This window comes from Neofelis nebulosa, chromosome 2, assembly GCF_028018385.1.
Source record: "Neofelis nebulosa isolate mNeoNeb1 chromosome 2, mNeoNeb1.pri, whole genome shotgun sequence".
Classification (NCBI taxonomy): domain Eukaryota; kingdom Metazoa; phylum Chordata; class Mammalia; order Carnivora; family Felidae; genus Neofelis; species Neofelis nebulosa.
Window position 1 is genome coordinate 15,718,298 of NC_080783.1, and position 12,259 is coordinate 15,730,556.

A 12,259-nucleotide genomic window follows, 5' to 3' on the forward strand; every position below is an offset into this window, starting at 1 on the left:
TTTAAATATAACTTTTGGCAGCTGGGTCTTAGTTCAGTTGGCTTTCTTCTAGTCATTCCTGTGGGCCTCAAAGGCCAACCTGCATAAAAGATACTGAGTTAATTTGAAGTGATTCATGTTTATAATGCAAATGGATATGAAGAAACCTAATTGTCTAAGACTGGTAGTAACTGATAGATTGCTTCTCATCAGAGGAAAAAGAAAACAAACACCGTTGCAAAGAAACTTTTGGAATACCCCTCTTAACTCCTCTACAACAGGAAAGTAGCCAATTGCAGATAAACTTTGAAAAACCTGAAACACTGCACTGCTCCAACTCACAGAATTACCAGCCAAAGGGAAGAAGCTTAGGCCTTATGCTCTACAGAATATATTAACGAGGGAGAGAATTACAAAGCAAATAAAATAAAGAAATCCAAATATGCTTTCCAAGGACTAAAATAGAACCTCTCCAAAAGATGGGAAGGGTTTCGCCATCTCCTGGAAAGGCAGCGGTCCGTGGCCTTGCCGGCTTTGTGGGGTTGAGGAAATAACTCTAGTTTATTTTAATGTACCGTGTAATCTGGCTCATTTCCCATATTGTTCTGTGATCTTAACTGTGCAATTCAAAGGAAACGTTGGGCCAGTGTTTCAAATGTCATCTTGATACAGCCATTCTCGGTTCCAAGCCCACTTCAGTGATCTGCTTTCCTTTTTTCCCCTTTCTTACTGCTCTCATAGAGTTGAGCCAACGATAATAAAAGCAGTAGAAACGGACGATGGTGTAAGAAACAAGTCACCACAGTACACACAGAGCAGGGGTGAGTAAGAGTTGGAAGGCCGATTTCTGGCCCTTGCAGACATGCTTTCCAGTACGCTGACCAGAGCGGCGTTTTCACTTAGATTATTTCTCGCTGGTAAATGCTTCCCCTTCATTTACTTCTGCTTTTATTCTGTTGCTCCCTAGAGTGCCCAGACATGCTGTACTCCTTCTATACTCCTTCTATACTCCTTCTATACTCCTCCCTGTCTCCCTCCCTCTCCCAGCTCCTGCAGTGGCTTCTACTGCGAAGTCTCTGGTATGAAGTTTTTGTCGGCACAGTTCTGGCTCTAACAGAAGGTCATGTTCCACAAGGGAATTCTGAGTTGTGTTTGTGTACAGCAGAGCTCTGCTTAGAAACACGCGAAGTTGACATAATGCCTGCCAGCTGCACGGTGCCCTGTTGGGGTCCAGAAAGCCTTGGCAGGAGCACCACCCAAAAGTGACTTCTAGGAACAGAGTCTCCCAACAGCCTGTGACCTCAGCCAGGAAGGGCTGACGTGGTTTCTAAAACCCTCTACTGGGCTTTCCTGTCCATTTTAGACATAAAGGGATACCCTCAGATGCAAAAATGTCCTACCTCAGACAAAGGAAATGGGGTTTCTAGGATACGAAGATAATGACTGTGCCGAGACCCCCCAAAATCTTTGCGTGACTCCTTGACACAGCGAAGTCAAAGCCTTTTCCACATTGGTGATTTGTCTGTCACTGTAATCAGGTGTCTTGAAGGCATATCTCACCTCACTTTCAGTGCTCTAGCAAATAACGTGCTTCTAAGCTCTAAACCAGGAAAGCGCTTTTCTTTGAAAGAAAAGAGCCTGTATCACAGGTCCTGTTTCTTCGTCAACATAAACTGCAGCCCCAAATCATTTCCCATATTCAATTACAAGAGCCAGGACTGGGTCCAGCTCTAATTGGCTCCAGGAACATGTCATTTTTTCATTTAAAAGATAATTTAATTCACCGCCATATGTTCGCTGGAGTCGTTCTCTGGTCTTGGCCCCCAGGACGCCTCTGTCCTCGCTGCCACGCGTGGTTCCAAGGAACTCTGAGACCCGCTCTTTGCTCTAGGCTACACAGTTTTCACTGCCTGATCTCCTTCTCTCAGCGGCATTTATCCTTCGGTGGGGCTTTTTTTCCCCTTCCCCTAGCGTCTTTCTTTTTTTAAATCATGGACGTAGTCACGCTTGAATTGAAATTGTGAAGTCAGCTTCAAATGCTAGATCACAGTATCAGAAGTCACCATTTCACGGTTCACAAAATAACGGTGTCTGTCAGTACTGTTTAAGAGATTCCAGAATCTTTTGACCCAGATGCAAACTCCATTGGCCTTGAAATAATTTTACTCATATCTGATGACTGAGGAGTCATATTAAGGTTTTGCTTCGAATTTTCCAGGTCAATGACTGTCATCACTGACCTTCCTCCTTCAAGGGGTAGAATGTGGGGGTATCTAAGAGAATACTCACTGGAACCTCAGAAGATTCAGAATTACATTTTCTCGGGGGTGCCTGGATGGCTCAGTCGGTTCAGGGTCTGACTTCGGCTCAGGTCATGAAATCATTTTCGTGAGTGCGAGCCCCGCGTTGGGCTCTGTGCTGACAGCTCGGCACCTGGAGCCTGCTTCGGATTCTGTGTCTCCCTCTCTCTCTGCCCCTCCCCTGCTCACGCCCTGTCTCTCTCTCTCTCTCAAAAAGAAATAAAGATTAAAAAAAAATTTTTTGATAATAAAAAAGAATTACATTTCCTGGAGAAATAAAGTGCCCTCATCCAATTTGTGCGTTCATGTAACTCACTTTTGTGCAGAAATAGGTTGACCCTCGGTTAATTTAAGTGTGGGATTCATCTTCCTCACCGTATCAGTCAACTACTATTTGTGTAATAAACTATCCCAAAACTTAATGACTTAAGAAAAAACCCCACCATTCATTAATTCTCTTGAGTCTGTGGGTTGGCTGGCTGGTTCTGCTGATCTGGGCTTACTCATGTGTCTATGGTCAGCTGGCTGGTTGGCTGAGGGCTGGCTGGTCTAGGACGACCTCCATCCTCCAGGATAATGGTTTCCTTACATATTTGCTCATGCTCCTGCAGCAGGCCAGCTTGGCCATGGTCTCTAGATGGTGGCCCGAGTGTGAGAAGGAGGTCTCAATTGTGCAAGAGAACAGCAGAAACATGCACATACTTCTCAAGCCTCTGCTTTGTCAAGTTAGGTCTTGCCCTTTTAGCCAAAGAAAGTCACAGGGCCAAGCCCAGAGACAGTGTGGGAGAGTACTGCCAAAGGTCATGGATACAGGAAGGCTACAGTTGGGGCTATCAAAGCAATCAACCTGTCGAACTTACCCAAATATAACTAGAGCACAACAGTTCATGAAGCAAAGAAGGGCCACTTTGTTGGGCTGCTGATGTGTGAGCATGCGGGGAGGCAGGCAACAGAAGCAGACTCCAAGGTTGCCAAATTAAAAACCTGGAAGTCTAAGTCCAAATCAGTTGGTCAAACAAAAGATTAAGGACAAAATTGGGGTGTGCTTCTATAATGAATGGCTCAAAGAGACAGAAAAGCCTAGAATGGGGACAAGGAGTGTAATTAGCCATGAGACATTTTACCCTGCACAGGGGCAGTGTTTTGGAAGAACCTTGATCCAAAACCTTTGTATATTTAAGAGCATAAGGGCATAAACTATATAAAATGGCCATTAAACCTATATTCTGGCCATTAAACCTATATTCCAACACCTATAGGCAATAGAAGTTCTGAAATGTCTTTTTTTTTTTTAATGTTTATTTATTTTTGAGAGAGAGAGAAGGAGCATGAGTGGGGGAGGGGATAGAGAGAGAGAGAGAGAGAGAGAGACACAGACTCTGAAGTAGGCGCTAGTCTCGTAGCTATCAGCACAGAGTCTAAAACAGGGCTCGAACCCATGAGCAGCAAGATTATGACCTGAACCGAAGTTGGATGCCTAAACAATTGAACCACCTAAGCACCCTGAAGTTCTGAAATTTCATGCAAAGGAGTCTTGTTTTTGTTTTGCTCTGAAGAAATAGTTGCTACTGTGCCATTTAAAATATATATTCAGACGCGCCGGGGTGGCTCAGTCGGTTAAGAGTCTGACTTCTGCTCAGGTCACGATTTCACGGCTCGTGAGTTTGAGCCCCATGTCAGGCTCTGTGCTGACAGCTCTGAATCTGGAGCCTGCTTCGGATTTTGTGTCTTCCTCTCTCTCTGCCCCTCCCTTGCTCGTGCTCTGTTTCTCTCTCTCTCTCTCTCTCTCTCTCTCAAAAATAAATAAAAAATAAACTTTTTCTTTTCAGTGAAATCCACAGTACGAACCATTCTGCAGGACATTTGACCAGGTTTCTTCAAGAAGTCAATGGCCCAGAACAAACAAATAGAAGTGGGGATAGACCACTCCAGATTAAGGGTCAAGACAGATCTAAGGTTATAAACAGCCAAATACAGCGATTGGACCATGTTTAGATCTGGGTATGTACCATTTTCTTGACACGTACAATTTTTAAAAGATGTTTTTAGCAAGTGGGGAAGATTTTATCATGGCCAGGGTATTAGATAGCATTAGACACTACTGTTAGAGTTTTATTATGTGTGGCTGTGTAATGTATGTGGTTAAGGAGGAAAATATTCCCTTCCTTTTTTTGAGATTTGCGCCATAGTATTGAGGGCTAAAATAACATGGTGTCTGAAATGTGCATTAAAAACTTGAGAGAGAAGGAGAGACAGAGGAAAGATAAAGGCAATTAGTGTGGGAATTGATGATGGCTTATGGAGAATGTGATGATTTTGTGGGTTTATGATACTCTCTACTTTTGTGCACTTTTTGGGCATCTATATATTATAATATAAAATTCAGTATAATTTAAAAATATTACATAGAAAATAGTTTAAAAGGACACCAGATTCCCTCTGGTCTTTTAACATTATTACTACACGTACTAGTTTAAAGAAATAGGGTTAGGGTCAGCTATGTGTCCAATAAATTTTATTTTACTCCTGGGTGGGTTCTAGTCAATGACAAACAAATGGAGGGAGTTTGAGAAGAACCCCAAACATTGCATCATTTTAAGTACTGTTGTCTCCCCACCAGAGGAGCTGGGAAAGTTTCCAAGAAGAGGCCCAGAACACTGTAGACGATCAATACAAATGTTTTCTTTTTTCTACTCCTTCTCTTCCTTTTCTTTAACTTTTCACATTCACTTTCAGCTTCTGATTAAAACAAGGCCATAATTGAGTAACTCCTTTGCTTTGTGGGTGGTGTTGGGTGGAAATGCTCCTTTTACTGTGTAGTAAGTAACCACCTACTTGTTTAAATTGGGGACGAATGGAGTAGTTACCAATTTGGTCAACTTAGGTTATATACCAGCTCGATTCTGTCTGTACAGAAGGGTACCTCCACATCTCTGAAGTTAGGTAGAGCAAAGTAGGGGGCGCCTGGGTGGCTCAGTCGGTTGAGCGTCCGACTTCGGCTCAGGTCATGATCTCACGGTTTGTGAGTTCGAGCCCCGTGTTGGGCTCTGTGCTGATGGCTCAGAGCCTGGGGCCTGCTTCAGATTCTGTGTCTCCCTCTCTCTCTGCCCCTCCCCCGCCCATGCTCTGTCTCTCTGTCTCAGAAATAAATAAACATTAAAAAAAAAAAGTTTAGGTAGAGCAAAGTAGAAATATATCCATCAGTGTTAAACATTAGACCAATGGCCCTATATGGCTATAATTTGGTGAGACGATTTCCTCCCCACAACAAATGTGGGAGCTACTGTTGGGTGTTGGCCGATCTGAACATGCAGGAAGGACATCGTCACTTGTCACCATTAGTGTCCTATCAAACCTGGTGACTGAAGGGTGCCCTGATGCTAAAATCCAAGGGACGGGCGCCTGGATGGTTCAGTTGGTTAAATGTCTGACTCTTTGATTTCGTCTCAGGTCATGATCTCAGGGTTCATGAGATCGAGCCCTGCATCAGGCTCTGTGCTGACAGCGTGGGACCTGCTTGGAATATTCTCTCTTTCTCTTTGTCTCTCTGTCTCTCTGCCCCTCCTCTGCTCAAGCACTGTGCACACCCTCTCTTTCTCACTCTTTCTCTCTCTCAAAAAAACAAACACCCTAAAATCTAAAGGAGATGTTAAAACCTGAGGGATGGCATGAGCAAGAGTCTGTCTTCTTTTTAATTTTTTTTTTTTCAACATTTTTTATTTATTTTTGGGACAGAGAGAGACAGAGCATGAACGGGGGAGGGGCAGAGAGAGAGGGAGACACAGAATCAGAAACAGGCTCCAGGCTCCGAGCCATCAGCCCCGAGCCTGACGCGGGGCTCGAACTCACGGACCGCGAGATCGTGACCTGGCTGAAGTCGGACGCTTAACCGACTGCGCCACCCAGGCGCCCCAAGAGTCTGTCTTCTTAATCCACATGTAATCGGGTCCGAAAGTTAGCCTCCTATTGACGTTATGGGCTTTCTGACACGATATGATGGAAGTACATGGCATCGTCTAAAAAATTTTCCTGCCCAAACATTTCACCTGAATTTAATCAAGCCTCTGTACCTGCATGAAGTGCTCATGCTGCAGAACACATCACTCTGGATAGAACAATATCCGTTTATTATTTCATACACTTCTTTTTTTTAAGTTTATTTATTTACTTTGAGAGAGACAGAGACAGCGCGAGTGGGACGGGGGCAGAGAGAGAGAGAGAGAGAGAGAGAGAGAGAGAATCCCAAGCAGGCTCTCAACTGTCAGCACAGAGCCCGATGCGGGGCTCGAACTCACAAAACGGTGAGATCACGATCTGTGCCGAAACCGGGAGTCGGACGCTTAACCGACTGAGCCACCCAGGCACCCCTCATATTATGCTTTTAACCCGAGAGATGATTCTTCTGGGCTGAGCCAGCTGCGTGGTTGAGGGTGGCCTCCTGTTTGATGGCATCCTGCTGGGCCAGAGGGGTGAAGACGTCATCACACGTTGCTCCTCAGCCAGCAGCCTGGCCCAGTCACAGGGCCCCCAAGGGCAGCAAAGACAGGTTAGCCCTGCTGCACAAGCACATGTCCAGCCTCTGCTGGTGTCACACTTGCTAATGCCCCATTGGACAAAGCAAGTCACAGGGCTGGGCCTGGAGTCGAGGGGCTGAGAAATAGAGTCTACTGCTTAAGAGAAAAATGGCGGTCAGTTCTACAGTCTAACCACATGTAACTTCTCCTTTATATAAACACAGCCTGGAGAGGCACAAGTTAAATTATATCGTAAGGAAGTAATCAGTCAAATGTAAAATGTGAAACATTCCATAGATAACCTGCCAGTGTTTTCAAAAAGTCAGTGCTATGGGGTTGGGGGGGTGGGGGCAGAGAGATGTGCTGGGTACAAGGCAGGGGGAGAAGTCTAGATTTTAAAAGACAAAAAGGACACGACAGTCAAATTCAAGTATGCGCCTTACTGTATCATTATCCAGGAAAATAAAACAGCCACAAAAAATTCTTTGGATAACTGGGGAAAATCAAACATGGATTAAATACACAGAATATTTTGAATTTTCTCCAACGGGACGATGGCATTAAGGTTATGTAAGATAACAATTTTATTCTCAAGAGATGCAAAGGATATATTTAGGAGTGAGATGTCACAATAATGTCTGCTTGAAATCCTCATTCCTAGCACCTCAGGAGTGACTTTTATTTTTAAATAAAATAGGCCCTTGGGGCACCTGGGTGGCTCAGTCCGTTAAGCATTCCACTCTTGATCTCGGCTCAGTTCGTGAGTTCAAGCCCCGCGTCAGGCTCTGCACTGACAGCATGGAACCTGCTTGGGATTCTCTCTCTCTCCCTCTCTGCCCCTCCTCTGCTCGCTTTCTCTCTCTCTCTCTCTCTCAAATAAGTAAACATTAAAAAAATAATAAAAATAGGGCCTTTAAAGAGGTGATTAAGTTAAAATGAGGGTAGGGTAGGTCTTAATGCAATCTGACTCATGTCCTTACCAGAAGAGATCAGGACACAGACACATCCAGAGGGAGGGCGATGTGAAGATGGCCATCTACAAGCCAAGGAAGGAGGCCTCCGGAAAAACCAACCCTGTCCACACCTTGGTCTTGAACTTCTAGCCTCCGGAATTGTGAAAAACAAAATCCCTGTGGTCTGAGTCGCCCAGGCTGTAGCACTTTGTTACACCAGCTCTGGTGACACTAACACACTCAACGAAATGCTGTTAATTGTTAAATCTAAGCGGGGGACGTACAGATCTTCATTGGGCTACTTTTTCCCACTTTCCCGCATGTTTGTAAATTTATGTATTAAAAAGATGGAAGGACAAAACCTTCTAGGACATTGTCTTCAGTCAACTGGCTCTTAACAGAATGTTTCCAATCAATTACAATTGAATTCTGAAACACAGAGGTTTGGCTGCTACATTGCTTGTGGAATAGATGAGTGGTTGGAAGTCTGACAAATTAAATGAGAAAGCCATTTCTCCCCACACCAGCAGTGCCATTGTTTCGGATTTCAGGCCATTACATCTAGAGAGACACTTAGCGATGTGATAGATTTGGAAAATTATTTGGTGCAACAGAAGAAAAGGACAGCTCAGCACTTGCCTTGAGTTCCAGCTCCAAGTTCCTCCAGAACAGCAGCAATGGCGGTTGGCAAACCTTGGGAAGGGGTGACACGGATAAACGACATCAGTGCTGGCCGTATCCAAGCAGCACATTAACTCTGTCAGTCGGCCAGCAGCTCCAACAAATATTTCCTGATAAAGTTTTATTGCTTCACTAGTAAACAACTTAGAGTCCGGATCATCAGATTTGATTGAAGCAGAAAAGCAGTTCCTTTTGTAGATGAAGCCTGTCTTTTTTTCTTTTTTTCTGCACTTTCCAACAGTTTCCAACCATTGTCCTGGTTATTTCGCTTCTCCTTGGGATCAATGGGACGTAAAAGGAACCGATCACACATTTAGGTGTTACTATTCTCCATGGCTGCTGCCTTTTTACATACATATATATATATATATATATATATATATATATATATAAAATGTTGTTGTTGTTTTTTTTTTTTGAGAGAGAGAGAGAGAGAGAGACAGAGAGACAGAGAGAAAGTGAGAGCAGGGAAGGGGCAGAGAGAGGGAGACAGAATCTGAAGCAGGCTCCAGGCTCTGAGCTGTCAACACAGAGCCCGACGTGGGGCTTGAACTCACAGACTGCGAGATCATGACCTGAGCCAAAGTCAGACGCCCAAATGACTGAGCCACCCAGGTGCCCCCGGTGCTGCCTTTTTTAACGGCGTCAAGATCCTGAGGCAGTGATACCCAACTCTGGCAGCACGGCAGAACCACCCGGGAAGATTTAAACAGAACAAAATAGCGAACAAAGACAACGACGCTGATACATACCCCTAAACATTCTGTCTTAATATGTTCTGAGGTAGGACCTCAGTATTGGGATTTTTTTTACAGCTTCCCAGGTGATATCATGTATAACCAGATCAGAACAATTGCCCTAATCTACAGAGAATTCCTAGACACAAGTCTAGGACATTTTGAGGGTCTCTGAAGAGCCTTTGCAGGATTATTTTATTTTATTTTATTATTTTTTTTTAAATAGGAAATTTATTGTCAAATTGGTTTCCATACAACACCCAGGGCTCATCCCCACAGGTGCCCGCCTCAATGCCCCTCACCCACCCTCCCCTCCCTCCCACCCCCCATCAACCCTCAGTTTGTTCTCAGTTTTTAAGAGTCTCTTATGTTTTGGCTCCCTCCCTCTCTAACTTTTTTTTTTTTTTGAGCCTTTGCAGGATTCTTTAAATCGTCTCCAAAGTGATCTTTTTCTTTGGTTTTAAAATTCAGTTTGAAAAATAAAATATGTGACTAAGTATTTTATTAAAGTATCATTTCACTCAGAACAATTTAAAAAAATTTTAAATTATGACTAAGTATTTTATTAAGGTGTCATTTCACTCAAAACATTTTTTTTAATTTTTATTTTTGAGAGGGGGGAGAATGTGTGTGTGTGTGTGTGTGTGTGTGTGTTTGTGTGAGCGGGGGAGGGGCAGAGAGAGAGGGGGACAGAGGGTCCAAAGCGGACTCCATGCTGACAGCAGTGAGCCTGATGTGGGGCTCGAATTCACAGTGAGATCATGACCTGAGCCAAAGTCAGACACTCAACCGACTGAGCCACCCAGGCACCCCTCACTCAAAACAATTTTAAAGTGTTTGCCAGCATGGGATGCTGTTGTGCATAAAAGGATAAAGTATGATCACTGTGGTTGCCAGGCTATGACATCTAAAATATTTTTCCCCATTGATAACCCCATTAGGTGGACCTCTATAGAGCCCAGACCTTGATTTGTAAATAATATTTTCTCCTAAAGGGAAGCAAGACTTCTTAGAGAAATGAGCCATTTCAGGTCCGGAGCATGGAAAGTACTTGGTAAGGCGAACATCTGTCTGCCCTAAGGCAAGATAGTGCTCAAAGTCTAATGGGGATGTTTCAAAAGGGTTCAGAAGCCAGAATGAAGGAGCTCACATGGCTAAATTTAGGACAACTGCAGCGTCAGAAGGAATAATGACTATAAAGTGACCTTAACAGTAAATAAATAAAAACCCCTGGTCCATGTGATGCTCAAACAAAAAGAAGAACAGAAAAAAAAAAAGAAAGAAAGAAATTCATTTGCCACTATTGGAGGTGACTATTACAAGGTTTTTCTGAGAGAAGACAAAGGGACAGGAACTCTAACCTTACAGGAGGCATGGCGGCTCATTTCCAGGTGATGGAAGAAAGTTCTTTGTAGAGAGATGCTACCTAAGAAAGAAAAAATGGAGACATTGTCAGCTATGCCTTTGCTTTGGTCTGACTTATCACGGGATCACTCTTTGGTTTTCCTCTTAGTGTTCACTACTACCATCAAAGAATACCTTTTATAATCCCCTTGCGGACATGCAGAGACCACTGATAACCTTAGAACAGAATCTGCAAAGTAAAACTTCCACTAGAAAAAACAATCTGAATATTCTCTGTAGCGACGGAGCTCCGTGGCGCTTAACAGAACATCTATACCCATCGCCAAAGTTGCAATGACGTGTATGTGCTTCACGGCTTCCTACCTAGGCAAGCATAGACGACACAGGAAGCTGCCAGCTTTCCTGCATTAAGCCTGGTGGTCCATTTTCATGGAAGACATCCACTTCAGAACCTCAAGTCACCACTTTTTGAGGAGTTTGTTTGAAGCGAGAAAGGCAGCAGGAAATAATATACTTCTCCTATGTACAGAAATTTGCTGGCTTTCTAGAAGACAGATCTTGAGCATCTGAATGCCCTTCAGGAAAACAAATATGTTGCAAGTAAAGGAATATTTACGGGGGACAATTGGACATGGATGAGTTTGTTCAAGGCTTACTGGTGGATACTTTTGATCAAATCAATGAGGTCATTCTTTCCATTCAAAGCCTTATACTCTGTCAAGAAAGCTGCTATGCCTTTCTTCCATCCAAACTGCTCCTCTGGAAAAGGAGACAGGAAGAGAGAATCACACTGACTTTTCAATGCTAGAAAAAAATATGTTTCTTCAGGCTGAAGGAGAGAGTGATTTTTTTTTCTTCCAGTTTTTCTGCAGGCAAAAGACTGGAGGCACCTGGAACCCTACAGAATTCTTTTGATGGTTATTTCTGCTCCAGGGACCTTGAAATTAAACGTGTGTTCATGATCCTTAACTTGCTCACATCAAGCACAGAGGCAATGCCAAAAATGACCTCACAAAGGAACGGAGGCTGCATGGATTAACCCAAAAGAGTCCTGGAAAAATCTGACTCAAGCCTGCCCTTGTCTCAAAAAGCGTGCGATGGGAGCTCTGATTCTATTACTGTGCTAGTGAACTATGTTTGTGAACAAGACTGTTTCATCACTGGCCAGCCGAATCAAAAGACAGAAACCACTGGATGTCAAAGACGGCCTTTGCGTTTTATGACATAGCACTCCAGAACTTCATCCTCCTATTCAAGTTCAACCACAGCAGCTTGGCTGTTAAATTCACTTCCAGCAGATGAAAGTCTATCTTTTATTTGTCTGTATGGAAACCTCCACATGGTTGCCTATCTTTGTAACAGTTTTGCACATTTTTCAAAAAATGGCCATTAACTTCTGCCCCCAAAATGGGAGTGAGGCACAAGCATACAAGCATAAAGATTGTCTTTACATTCTGCATGAGTGTAAAATATAAATTTCCTTGGGGCACCTGGGTGGCTCAGCTGGTTACGTGTCCGACTTCGGCTCAGGTCATGATCTCGAGGTCCGTGAGTTCTAGCCCCACGTCGGGCTCTGTGCTGACAGCTCGGAGCCTGGAGCCTCCTTCAGATTCTGTGTCTCCCTCTCTCTCTGCCCTTCCCCTGCTGGCTCACTCTCTTTCTCTCTCTCTCTCAAAAAATAAACATAAAAAATTACAAATAAATAAATTTCCTTTGTCGCCAATGGTGTA

At 43.8% G+C, this 12,259-nt stretch overlaps 1 long non-coding RNA gene across 1 annotated transcript in view; it reads right to left on the minus strand.

The window, feature by feature from the left end:
- Nucleotides 1–9,836: 9,836 nt before the first annotated feature.
- Nucleotides 9,837–12,259, minus strand: part of LOC131497320 (uncharacterized) — a 39,673-nt gene continuing 37,250 nt past the window's right edge. The window contains exon 3 of the long non-coding RNA XR_009254894.1: nt 9,837–10,590. This is a non-coding gene — a long non-coding RNA (uncharacterized LOC131497320). The remainder of the gene's footprint in view (nt 10,591–12,259) is intronic.